At 44.4% G+C, this 13,749-nt stretch overlaps 1 protein-coding gene across 1 annotated transcript in view; it reads right to left on the bottom strand.

Moving 5' to 3' along the window:
• The window catches only part of AP1G1 (adaptor related protein complex 1 subunit gamma 1), a gene marked incomplete in the record, with an annotated part of 574,973 nt that overhangs the window by 462,680 nt on the left and 98,544 nt on the right, over window positions 1–13,749 (bottom strand).

The following is a 13,749-nucleotide window of genomic DNA, read 5'->3' as shown; positions in this document are numbered from 1 at the left end:
CATGACCTCAGGAATAAAACAGAAACAGATATCCATCTGCTTAGGAGCCAACATATCCAGGGAGAAGCGACGGATGAGCTCACCCATAACCGCATGACAGCCAGGCAAACCCTCCGGCTAAGAACTAGCCATCCTAACAAGAATAGGCTAAGAAGGGTTCATGACCTCAGGAATAAAACAGAAACAGATATCCATCTGCTTAGGAGCCAACATATCCAGGGAGAAGCGACGGATGAGCTACAGATGAGCCAGGCAAACCCTCCGGCTAAGAACTAGCCATCCTAACAAGAATCAGCTAAGAAGTGTTCATGACCTCAGGAATAAAACATAATTTATGCTTACCTGATAAATGTATTTCTCTTGTAGTGTATCCAGTCCACGGATCATCCATTACTTGTGGGATATTCTCCTTCCCAACAGGAAGTTGCAAGAGGATCACCCACAGCAGAGCTGCTATATAGCTCCTCCCCTCACTGCCATATCCAGTCATTCGACCGAAACAAGACGAGAAAGGAGAAACCATAGGGTGCAGTGGTGACTGTAGTTTAATTAAAATTTAGACCTGCCTTAAAAGGACAGGGCGGGCCGTGGACTGGATACACTACAAGAGAAATACATTTATCAGGTAAGCATAAATTATGTTTTCTCTTGTTAAGTGTATCCAGTCCACGGATCATCCATTAAATGTGGGATACCAATACCAAAGCTAAAGTACACGGATGATGGGAGGGACAAGGCAGGAACTTAAACGGAAGGAACCACTGCCTGTAGAACCTTTCTCCCAAAAACAGCCTCCGAAGAAGCAAAAGTGTCAAATTTGTAAAATTTTGAAAAGGTGTGAAGCGAAGACCAAGTCGTAGCCTTGCAAATCTGTTCAACAGAGGCCTCATTTTTAAAGGCCCAGGTGGAAGCCACAGCTCTAGTAGAATGAGCTGTAATCCTTTCAAGGGGCTGCTGTCCAGCAGTCTCATAGGCTAAGCGTATTATGCTCCGAAGCCAAAAGGAGAGAGAGGTTGCCGAAGCTTTTTGACCTCTCCTCTGTCCAGAGTAAACGACAAACAGGGCAGATGTTTGACGAAAATCTTTAGTAGCCTGTAAGTAAAACTTCAAGGCACGGACTACGTCCAGATTATGCAAAAGACGTTCCTTCTTTGAAGAAGGATTAGGACACAATGATGGAACAACAATCTCTTGATTGATATTCCGGTTAGAAACCACCTTAGGTAAAAACACAGGTTTGGTACGCAGAACTACCTTGTCTGAATGAAAAATCAGATAAGGAGAATCACAATGTAAGGCAGATAACTCAGAGAGTCTTCGAGCCGAGGAAATGGCCATCAAAAACAGAACTTTCCAAGATAAAAGTTTAATATCAATGGAATGAAGGGGTTCAAACGGAACTCCCTGAAGAACTTTAAGAACCAAGTTTAAGCTCCACGGGGGAGCAACAGTTATAAACACAGGCTTAATCCTAACCAAAGCCTGATAAAATGCCTGGACGTCTGGAACTTCTGCCAGACGCTTGTGCAAAAGAATAGACAGAGCAGAGATCTGTCCTTTTAAAGAACTAGCTGATAAGCCTTTGTCCAAACCCTCTTGGAGAAAGGACAATATCCTAGGAATCCTAACCTTACTCCATGAGTAACTCTTGGATTCACACCAATAAAGATATTTACGCCATATCTTATGGTAGATTTTCCTGGTGACAGGCTTCCGAGCCTGTATTAAGGTATCAATGACTGACTCGGAGAAGCCACGCCTTGATAGAATCAAGCGTTCAATCTCCATGCAGTCAGTCTCAGAGAAATTAGATTTGGATGATTGAAAGGACCTTGTATTAGAAGGTCCTGCCTCAGAGGCAGAGTCCATGGTGGAAGAGATGACATGTCCACTAGGTCTGCATACCAGGTCCTGCGTGGCCACGCAGGCGCTATCAGAATCACCTATGCTCTCTCCTGTTTGATTTTGGCAATCAGTCGAGGGAGCAGAGGAAACGGTGGAAACACATAGGCCAGGTTGAAGAACCAAGGAGCTGCTAGAGCATCTATCAGCGTTGCTCCCGGGTCCCTGGACCTGGATCCGTAACAAGGAAGCTTGGCGTTCTGGCGAGACGCCATGAGATCCAGTTCTGGTTTGCCCCAACGATGGACCAGTTGAGCAAACGCCTCCGGATGGAGTTCCCACTCCCCCGGATAAAAATTCTGACGACTTAGAAAATCCGCCTCCCAGTTCTAAACGCCTGGGATGTGGATCGCTGACAGGTGGCAAGAGTGAGACTCTGCCCAGCGAATTATCTTTGAGACTTCTAACATCGCTAGGGAACTCCTGGATCCCCCTTGATGGTTGATGTAAGCCACAGTCGTGATGTTGTCCGACTGAAATCTGATGAACCTCAGTGTTGCTAACTGAGGCCAAGCTAGAAGAGCATTGAATATTGCTCTTAACTCCAGAATATTTATTGGGAGGAGTTTCTCCTCCTGAGTCCACGATCCCTGAGCCTTCAGGGAGTTCCAGACTGCGCCCCAACCTAGAAGGCTGGCATCTGTTGTTACAATCGTCCAATCTGGCCTGCGAAAGGTCATACCCTTGGACAGATGGACCCGAGAAAGCCACCAGAGAAGAGAATCTCTGGTCTCTTGATCCAGATTTAGTAGAGGGGACAAATCTGAGTAATCCCCATTCCACTGACTTAGCATGCATAATTGCAGCGGTCTGAGATGCAGGCGCGCAAATGGCACTATGTCCATTGCCGCTACCATTAAGCCGATTACTTCCATGCACTGAGCCACTGACGGGCGTGGAATGGAATGAAGGACACGGCAAGCATTTAGAAGTTTTGATAACCTGGACTCCGTCAGGTAAATTTTCATCTCTACAGAATCTATAAGAGTCCCTAGGAAGGAGACTCTTGTGAGTGGTGATAGAGAACTCTTTTCCACGTTCACTTTCCACCCATGCGACCTCAGAAATGCCAGAACTATCTCTGTATGAGACTTGGCAATTTGAAAGCTTGACGCCTGTATCAGGATGTCGTCTAGATACGGTGCCACCGCTATGCCTCGCGGTCTTAGAGCCGCCAGAAGTGAGCCCAGAACCTTTGTAAAAATTCTCGGGGCAGTGGCCAACCCGAAGGGAAGAGCTACAAATTGGTAATGCCTGTCTAGAAAGGCAAACCTTAGGAACCGATGATGATCTTTGTGAATCGGTATGTGAAGGTAGGCATCCTTTAAGTCCACTGTGGTCATGTACTGACCCTCTTGGATCATGGGTAGGATAGTCCGAATAGTTTCCATTTTGAATGATGGAACTATGAGGAATTTGTTTAAAATCTTTAGATCCAAGATTGGTCTGAAGGTTCCCTCTTTCTTGGGAACCACAAACAGATTTGAATAAAATCCCTGTCCTTGTTCCGTCCGCGGAACTGGATGGATCAGTCCCATTACTAGGAGGTCTTGCACACAGCTTAGGAATGCCTCTTTCTTTATCTGGTTTGCTGATAACCTTGAAAGATGAAATCTCCCTTGTGGAGGAGAAGCTTTGAAGTCCAGAAGATATCCCTGAGATATGATCTCCAACGCCCAGGGATCCTGAACATCTCTTGCCCACGCCTGGGCGAAAAGAGAAAGTCTGCCCCCCACTAGATCCGTTTCCGGATAGGGGGCAGTTCCTTCATGCTGTCTTGGGGGCAGCAGCAGGCTTTCTGGCCTGCTTGCCCTTGTTCCAGGACTGGTTAGGTTTCCAGGCCTGTCTGAAATGAGCAACAGTTCCCTCTTGTTTTGAAGCGGAGGAAGTTGATGCTGCTCCTGTCTTGAAATTTCGAAAGGCACGAAAATTAGACTGTTTGGCCTTTGATTTTGCCCTGTCCTGAGGAAGGGTATGACCCTTGCCTCCAGTAATGTCAGCAATAATTTCCTTCAAGCCAGGCCCGAATAAGGTCTGCCCCTTGAAAGGAATGTTGAGTAATTTAGACTTTGAAGTCACGTCAGCTGACCAGGATTTAAGCCATAGCGCCCTACGCGCCTGGATGGCGAATCTGGAATTCTTAGCCGTTAGTTTAGTCAAATGAACAATGGCATCAGAAACAAATAAGTTAGCTAGCTTAAGCGTTCTAAGCTTGTCAATAATTTCATTCAATGGAGCTGTCTGGATGGCCTCTTCCAGGGCCTCAAACCAGAATGCCGCCGCAGCAGTGACAGGCGCAATGCATGCAAGGGGCTGTAAAATAAAACCTTGTTGAATAAACATTTTCTTAAGGTAACCCTCCAATTTTTTATCCATTGGATCTGAAAAAGCACAACTGTCCTCAACCGGGATAGTGGTACGCTTTGCTGAAGTAGAAACTGCTCCCTCCACCTTAGGGACCGTCTGCCATAAGTCCCATGTAGTGGCGTCTATTGGAAACATTTTTCTAAATATAGGAGGTGGGGAAAAGGGCACACCGGGTCTATCCCACTCCTTGCTAATAATTTCTGTAAGCCTTTTAGGTATAGGAAAAACGTCAGTACACACCGGCACCGCATAGTATCTATCCAGCCTACACAATTTCTCTGGAATTGCAACTGTGTTACAGTCATTCAGAGCAGCCAATACCTCCCCAAGCAATACACGGAGGTTCACAAGCTTAAATTTAAAATTAGAAATCTCTGAATCAGGTTTCCCCGAGTCAGAGATGTCACCCACAGACTGAAGCTCTCCGTTCTCATGTTCTGCATACTGTGACGCAGTATCAGACATGGCTCTAACAGCATTTGCGCGCTCTGTATCTCTCCTAACCCCAGAGCTATCGCGCTTGCCTCTTAATTCAGGCAATCTAGATAATACCTCTGACAGGGTATTATTCATGATTGCAGCCATGTCCTGCAAGGTAATCGCTATGGGCGTCCCTGATGTAATTGGCGCCATATTAGCGTGCGTCCCCTGAGCGGGAGGCGAAGGGTCTGACACGTGGGGAGAGTTAGTCGGCATAACTTCCCCCTCGACAGAACCCTCTGGTGATAATTCTTTTATAGATATAAAGACTGATCTTTACTGTTTAAGGTGAAATCAATACATTTAGTACACATTCTCCTATGGGGCTCCACCATGGCTTTCAAACATAATGAACAAGTAGGTTCCTCTGTGTCAGACATGTTTAAACAGACTAGCAATGAGACTAGCAAGCTTGGAAAACACTTTAAAACAAGTTTACAAGCAATATAAAAAACGTTACTGCGCCTTTAAGAAACACAAATTTTCCCAAATTTTAAAATAACAGTGAAAAAATGCAGTTACACTAACGAAATTTTTACAGTGTATGTAATAAGTTAGCAGAGCATTGCACCCACTTGCAAATGGATGATTAACCCCTTAATACCAAAAATGGAATAACAAATGACAAAAACGTTTTTTAAACAGTCACAACAACTGCCACAGCTCTACTGTGGCTTTTTACCTCCCTCAATACGACTTTTGAAGCCTTTTGAGCCCTTCAGAGAAGTCCTGGATCATGCAGGAAGAAGCTGGATGTTTGTGTCTGTAATTTTTGCTGTGCAAAAAAACGCCAAAATAGGCCCCTCCCACTCATATTACAACAGTGGGAAGCCTCAGGGAACTGTTTCTAGGCAAAATTCAAGCCAGCCATGTGGAAAAAAACTAGGCCCCAATAAGTTTTATCACCAAACATATGTAAAAAACGATTAAACATGCCAGCAAACGTTTTAAAATACACTTTTATAAGAGTATGTATCTCTATTAATAAGCCTGATACCTGTCGCTATCACTGCATTTAAGGCTTTACTTACATTACTTCGGTATCAGCAGCATTTTCTAGCAAATTCCATCCCTAGAAAAATATTTTAACTGCACATACCTTATATTACAGGAAAACCTGCACGCTATTCCCCCTCTGAAGTTACCTCACTCCTCAGAATATGTGAGAACAGCAAAGGATCTTAGTTACTTCTGCTAAGATCATAGAAAACGCAGGCAGATTCTTCTTCTAAATACTGCCTGAGATAAACAGTACACTCCGGTACCATTTAAAAATAAACTTTTGATTGAAGAAATAAACTAAGTATAAAACACCACAGTCCTCTTACGACCTCCATCTTAGTTGAGAGTTGCAAGAGAATGACTGGATATGGCAGTGAGGGGAGGAGCTATATAGCAGCTCTGCTGTGGGTGATCCTCTTGCAACTTCCTGTTGGGAAGGAGAATATCCCACAAGTAATGGATAATCCGTTGACTGGATACACTTAACAAGAGAAAACAGAAACCGATATCCATCTGCTTAGGAGCCAACATATCCAGGGAGAAGCGACGGATGAGCTCACCCATAACCGCACGACAGCCAGGCAAACCCTCCGGCTAAGAACTAGCCATCCTAACAAGAATCGGCTAAGAATCCTTTCTCCAGGGCCCCCTGGAAGGACCAGAGAGAACCTCAAGAAATATAAAAGCAGAGAGATCAACACCCCTCCATCAAAACAGGGGGGAAGGCCACCAACCCAAAGAGTAAAACGAGGGACCAGCGACAAGCTGAGGAAGGAAACGGACACCCTTCCGAAAAAACCCTTCCACGATACATCAAAACCCAAAGGCGCACACCCTGTCAAACTCCATAATAAGGAGCACCCATAATGGAGAAGACCAACAACGAAAACAAGTCGTAGCACAAATAAAGAGCAATCAGGTACCCTGATGCCATCCCTGACAGATTGATTAACCTAGAAGAGGTGACATAATCAAAGCTAACAAGGAAGAATAAACTTCCCCAGTACCGAAGGATCCAGAGATCTACTTAAGAATCCCTGACCAAGATCCCCTAAGGGCAATACTAGGATAGGCACTAACGCCCAGAGAACCTAGATCAGATCCCACCAAAGGTACAGATCCGTCAAAAGGACACACCAGAGGAAAGTCCCTCGAGCTCCTGCTGAGCTCTCAGAGTCAGAAAAAGGTTCTATTTCAGAAAGAACCCAACTGCAAAAGTGACCGAAGATTCCTAAGAGAAAACAGAAGGAATCCCAGAAGACTCTCTCCCACTTCAATGGAAGTTATAAGACAAACTGCCCCATAGATCAAAGGAAAGTTTCACAGAATATGGAAATATATACCGCATACTGGCGACCAGGGCGGACAAACCAGAAATCTATGAAAATCTGAAGATAGATAGCAACATGCCAAGCCAAAAAAAAAAAAAAAAAATCGGACTGTAAACATCACCCACCCACAGTACCAACGAAGGAAAACAGCAGGGCAAGCATATAGAGCATTTTAGCTCAAAAGGCCTAGGAGACCTTCTGTCTGAAAATCAAACCGGTTAAGAACCACCTATCCCAAAAACTCCATTCCAAAGCAACTGGAAAGGACAAGAGATTTCCTAAAACTCCTCGCAGACGATAGAGAAACCAGCACCACAAAAAACGGGAGCAACCAGAACCAAGAAAAAACAGGATACAGTATATATAAAAAAAAAAAAAAACTAGATCCCAGAAATCAAGAATCAGAACGAGGTTACTGAAAACAATACGGTCCTGAAAAAACAGATTTTCCTCATGAAAGGAAATTATCCATCCCCTTTATAAAGGAAGAGAGAACCGTATATCAACCCTCAAGATGAAATAAGCTCTACATAGAGAGCATAGAAAACCAAATAGAAAGATAGAACCCCTATGGAGCACCAAAGGAGGGGAAAAAACACCCCTGATAAAAGGAACTGGAACAGAGGACCAAGTTGCAGCCTTGCAAATCTGTTCCACAGAAGCTTCATTTTTGAAAGCCCATGAGGAAGAAACAGCCCTCGTGGAATGAGCCGTAACCCTCTCTGGAGGTTGCTGTCCAGCAATCTCATAGGCAAAATGTATGATACTCTTCAGCCAAAAAGAAAACCACAAACAAAGTAGAAGACTGACGAAATTCCTTAGTCGCCTGTAAGTAAAATTTTAGAGCATGTACAACGTTTAAATTGTGCAGAAGCCGTTCCTTCTGAGGAGGAGGATTAGGACACAATGAAGGGACAACAATCTCCTGATTAATGTTCCAGTCAGAAACTACCTTAGGAAGAAAACCTAACTTTGTACATAAAACTACCTTATCCAAATGAAAAATAAGGTAAGGTGACTCATACTGTAATGCAGAGAGATCTGACACTCTACTAGCAGATGAAATAGCCACGAGAAACAAAACTTTCCAAGATAACAAGTTAATATCTAAGGAATGCATGGGCTCAAACGGAGCCCCTTGAAGAACCGTAATAACTAAATTAAGACTCCAGGGAGGAGTAACTGGTTTGAACACAGGCCTGATCCTGACAAAGGCCTGACAAAAAGATTGCACATCTGGTAGGTCCGCCAGACGCTTATGTAACAAAATAGACAAGGCAGATATTTGACCCTTTAGGGAACTTGCCGATGAAACCTTTCTCCAAACCTTCTTGGAGAAATTACAGAATTCTAGGAATCCTAACTCTGCTCCAAGAGTAGCCCTTGGTTTCACACCAATATAGATATTTACGCCATATCTTGTGGTAAATCTTTCTAGTCGCAGGTTTACGAGCCTGAATCATGGTCTCAATGACTGAATCTGAAAATCCCCGCTTGGATAAAATTAAGCATTCAATCTCCACGCAGTCAGCTTCAGAGAAACTAGATTTGGATGAAGGAAGAGCCCTTGAAGTAGAAGGTCCTTCCTCAACGGAAGTCGCCAAGGTGGAAAAGATAACATTTCCACCAGGTCTGCATACCAAATCCTGCGAGGCCAAGCCGGTGCAATGAGGATCACCGACGCCCTCTCCTGCTTGATTCGAGCAATGACCTGAGGAAGAAGAGCAAACGGAGGAAATAGGTATGCAAGACTGAAATTCCAAGGTACCGCCAGGGCGTCTACCAATACCGCCTGAGGGTCCCTTGACCTCGATCCGTACCTCGGAAGCTTGGCATTCTGCCGAGATGCCATGAGATCCAATTCCGGATGACCCCATTTGAGAATCAGGCTGGAAAACACTTCCGCCTCCCAGTTGTCCACCCCTGGGATGTGGATCGCCGAGAGACAGCAATCGTGGGTCTCCGCCCACCAAATTATCTTGGCTACCTCTGTCATGTCTAAGGAACTCCGCGTTCCTCCTTGATGATTGATGTAAGCCACTGAAGTTATGTTGTCCGACTGGAACCTGATAAACTGGGCCGAGGCTAACTGGGGCCAGGCCAGAAGAGCATTGAAGATTGCTCTCAGCACATGTTTATGGGTAGAACAGACTCTGACCGAGTCCAAGTTCCCAGGGCCTTTAGAGAGCCCCAGACTGCTCCCCATCCTAGATGGCTGGCATCTGTTGTCACAATCACCCAAGAGGGTCTGTGAAAGCAGGTTCCCTAGGAGAGATTATCCTGAAACAATTACCAAAGAAGAGAATCCCTTGTCTCCTGCTCCAATAGTATTCGTGGAGACAAATCCGCATAATCTACGTTCCATTGACTGAGTATGTTTAACTGCAGAGGTCTGAGGTAGAAACAAGCGGTCTGAGGTGGGAACAGGATGATGTCCATTGCCGCCACCATCAGCCTGATTACCTCCATGCACTGAGCCACTGATGGCCGAGGAACGGTCTGAAGCGCTAGGAAAGAAATCGAAAATCTTTGATTTCCTGTCTTCTGTCAGAAAAATCTTCATTGATAGGGAATCTATTATGGTTCCCAAGAAAGTTACCCTTGTATTTGGAACTAAGAAGCTCTTTTCCAAATTTACCTTCCCTCCGTGAGATCGCAGGAAGGATAACAATATTTCCGTGTGGGACCTTGCTTGTTGAAAGGATGGCGTCTGGACCAGGATGTCGTCCAGATAGGGCGCCACTGCAATGCCACGTAATTGGAGCACCGCCAACAGAGATCCCAGAACCTTTAAGAAAATTCTAGGAGCTGTGGCAAGACCGAAAGGAAGAGCCACGAATTGGAAGTGTTTGTCTAGAAATGCGAACCTTAGAAATTTGTAATGATCCCCGTGAATGGGAACATGCAGGTACGCGTCCTTTAAATCCACCGTTGTCATAAATTGACTCTCTTGTACCAAAGGGAGAATGGAACGAATAGTTTCCATCTTGAAGGATGGTACTCTGAGGAATTTGTTTAGACTCTTGAGATCTAAAATTGGTCAACCACGAACAGATTGGAATAAAACCCCAGACCCTGTTCCTGCATCGGAACCGGAACCATCACTCCCAGGTCGGAGAGGTCCCATACACAGTGTAAGAACGCCTCTCTTTTTGTCTGGTCTACAGATAATCTTGAAAGCAGAAACCTGCCTCTGGGAGGAACATTTTGGAACTCTAGTTTGTATCCCTAAGAACACTATGTCCACTGCCCAGAGATCCTGAACATCTCGAACCCAAGCCTGAGCGAAGGAAAGCCTGCCCACTACAAGTTCCGGTCACGGATCGGGGGCAGGCTTTTCATACTGTCTTTGAATCAATAGCAGGCTTCTTGCGAATGTTTTCCCTTGTTCCAAGACTGATTGGGTCTCCAGGAAGGCTTAGACTGTTCTTGCTTGGAAGCGTAGAAGAATTTACCTTGAAATTTCGAAAGGAACGAAAATTACTCTGACTTCCCTTTTGCTTGTTTCTCTTATCCTTAGGGAGAAGATGACCCTTTCCTCCCGTAATAGAGATTTTTTTTCTGTCAAACCCAGTCCAAACAAGGTCATCCCTTTGTAAGGAATCGCTAAAAGTTTAGACTTAGATGACACACCAAGGTTTTAACCATAAAGCTTTGCGGGCTAGAACAGTAAAACCTGAAATCTTTGCTCCCAGTTTGATAACCTGTAGGGAAGCATCAGTAATAAAGGAATTAACCAATTTAAGGGCTTTTATCCTATCCTGGATCTCATCAAGGGGAGTGTCTGTCCTAATAGCATCAGACAACACATCAAACCAATATGCCGCAGAACTAGTGACGGTAGCAATGCACACAGCAGGTTGCCATTGTAAACCTTGGTGTACATACATCTTCTTGAGTAACCCCTCTAATTTTTTTGTCCATAGGATCTTTAAAGGCACAACTATCCTCTATGGGGATAGTGGTTCTCTTGGCCAGAGTGGAAACAGCTCCTTCCACCTTGGGTACTGTTTGCCAAGCCTCCTTGATAGAGTCTGCTATGGGAAACATCTTTTTAACTATAGGAGATGGAGAAAAAGGGATACCCGGTCTCTCCCATTCTTTAGCAATGACCTCAGAAGCTCGGTCTGGTACAGGAAAAACCTCTACCGAGGAAGGAACCTCAAAATATTTGTATAGCTTACTGGATTTCTTCGGATTAACTACAACCATAGTGACGCTGTAGTCCAATGTAGCTAAAACCTCCTTAAGTAACAGACGGAGGTGCTCAAGCTTAAACCTGAAGGATACAACTTCAGTATCAGCAGGATGAATTACACTGTCAGAGTCTGAGATCTCACCTTCAGATGCTACCGAAGGATCCTCCTCCTCAGGCTTCTGGGACGGGGCATCCGAAATAGCAACAACTGCGTCAGTAACCTCACCTACTGAATGTCTACTTTTCCTCTTGCGCTTTCCCTGCAGCATGGGAAAGGAAGATAATGCATCAGAAACCGCAGAGGACATGAGAGAAGCGTTGTCTTGCAACATAACTCCAAGAGGAGTTAAAGAGGAAGCACAGGTCACTGCATGTGTGGGCGATACAAGTTGGGACGCTTGAGGAGAAAGCTGCGGCATATATTGACCTTTGTCAGACTCAAGAACAGCATCCGCCTTGGAAAATGTTGGCTCAGAAAAGAGTCTATCCCTATAATTTTAAGTTCTCTCAATACAAGAGGAACAGAAAGGTGTTGGTTCCACATTGGTATTAAAACACAAAGAATAAGTGACATTTTGCAAAGCCTCTTGGTCCATTCTGACTCACAATGGATCCAAATATCAAATAAAAAGTTAAAAAAAAATTATAAAATTTAAAACAGAAAAAAACGTTACTGTCACTTTAAATTTTAAACGGTAACCTTTTTTATTTTTTATATGCAGAGAGGACAGTAAACCTAAACAATACTGCAGATCACCTTTACACCTCAGCTCTTTGCTGAGGTGCATACCTGCCTGTTGACACCGGGGCTCTCTTTCTCTAACAGATCCGGAACTCAGCAGATGCAGAAAAGCGGACTCAGTTCCTAGACACGCATAAATTAAAAGAGTTTGCATAATAGAAAGAGATGCTGTACTACTTCCCCTTCCGATCACTAGGAAGTAAGGGAAAAAAGGTGCGCAACACAAATTGCCGCCTCTTCTAGGTCCGCCCATCGTGGGCGTCGCAAAAACAGAATTTATGTTTACCTGATAAATTACTTTCTCCAACGGTGTGTCCGGTCCACGGCGTCATCCTTACTTGTGGGATATTCTCTTCCCCAACAGGAAATGGCAAAGAGCCCAGCAAAGCTGGTCACATGATCCCTCCTAGGCTCCGCCTACCCCAGTCATTCGACCGACGTTAAGGAGAAATATTTGCATAGGAGAAACCATATGATACCGTGGTGACTGTAGTTAAAGAAAATAAATTATCAGACCTGATTAAAAAACCAGGGCGGGCCGTGGACCGGACACACCGTTGGAGAAAGTAATTTATCAGGTAAACATAAATTCTGTTTTCTCCAACATAGGTGTGTCCGGTCCACGGCGTCATCCTTACTTGTGGGAACCAATACCAAAGCTTTAGGACACGGATGAAGGGAGGGAGCAAATCAGGTCACCTAAATGGAAGGCACCACGGCTTGCAAAACCTTTCTCCCAAAAAATAGCCTCAGAAGAAGCAAAAGTATCAAACTTGTAAAATTTGGTAAAAGTGTGCAGTGAAGACCAAGTCGCTGCCCTACATATCTGATCAACAGAAGCCTCGTTCTTGAAGGCCCATGTAGAAGCCACAGCCCTAGTGGAATGAGCTGTGATTCTTTCAGGAGGCTGCCGTCCGGCAGTCTCGTAAGCCAATCTGATGATGCTTTTAATCCAAAAAGAGAGAGAGGTAGAAGTTGCTTTTTGACCTCTCCTGTTACCAGAATAAACAACAAACAAGGAAGATGTTTGTCTAAAATCCTTTGTAGCATCTAAATAGAATTTTAGAGCGCGAACAACATCCAAATTGTGCAACAAACGTTCCTTCTTCGAAACTGGTTTCGGACACAAAGAAGGCACGACTATCTCCTGGTTAATGTTTTTGTTAGAAACAACTTTTGGAAGAAAACCAGGTTTAGTACGTAAAACCACCTTATCTGCATGGAACACCAGATAAGGAGGAGAACACTGCAGAGCAGATAATTCTGAAACTCTTCTAGCGGAAGAAATTGCAGCCAAAAACAAAACTTTCCAAGATAATAACTTAATATCAACGGAATGTAAGGGTTCAAGCGGAACCCCCTGAAGAACTGAAAGAACTAAGTTGAGACTCCAAGGAGGAGTCAAAGGTTTGTAAACAGGCTTGATTCTAACCAGAGCCTGAACAAAGGCTTGAACATCTGGCACAGCTGCCAGCTCTTTGTGAAGTAACACAGACAAGGCAGAAATCTGTCCCTTCAAGGAACTTGCAGATAATCCTTTCTCCAATCCTTCTTGAAGAAAGGATAGAATCCTAGGAATCTTTACCTTGTCCCAAGGGAATCCTTTAGATTCACACCAACAGATATATTTTTTCCATATTTTGTGGTAAATTTTTCTAGTTACAGGCTTTCTGGCCTGAACAAGAGTATCAATAACAGAATCTGAGAACCCTCGCTTTGATAAGCCC

Source organism: Bombina bombina, chromosome 1 (genome assembly GCF_027579735.1).
Source record: "Bombina bombina isolate aBomBom1 chromosome 1, aBomBom1.pri, whole genome shotgun sequence".
NCBI classification, from domain to species: Eukaryota; Metazoa; Chordata; class Amphibia; order Anura; family Bombinatoridae; genus Bombina; species Bombina bombina.
Note: the sequence above shows the minus strand (reverse complement) of the source record. Positions and strands in the feature narration are given on the sequence as shown.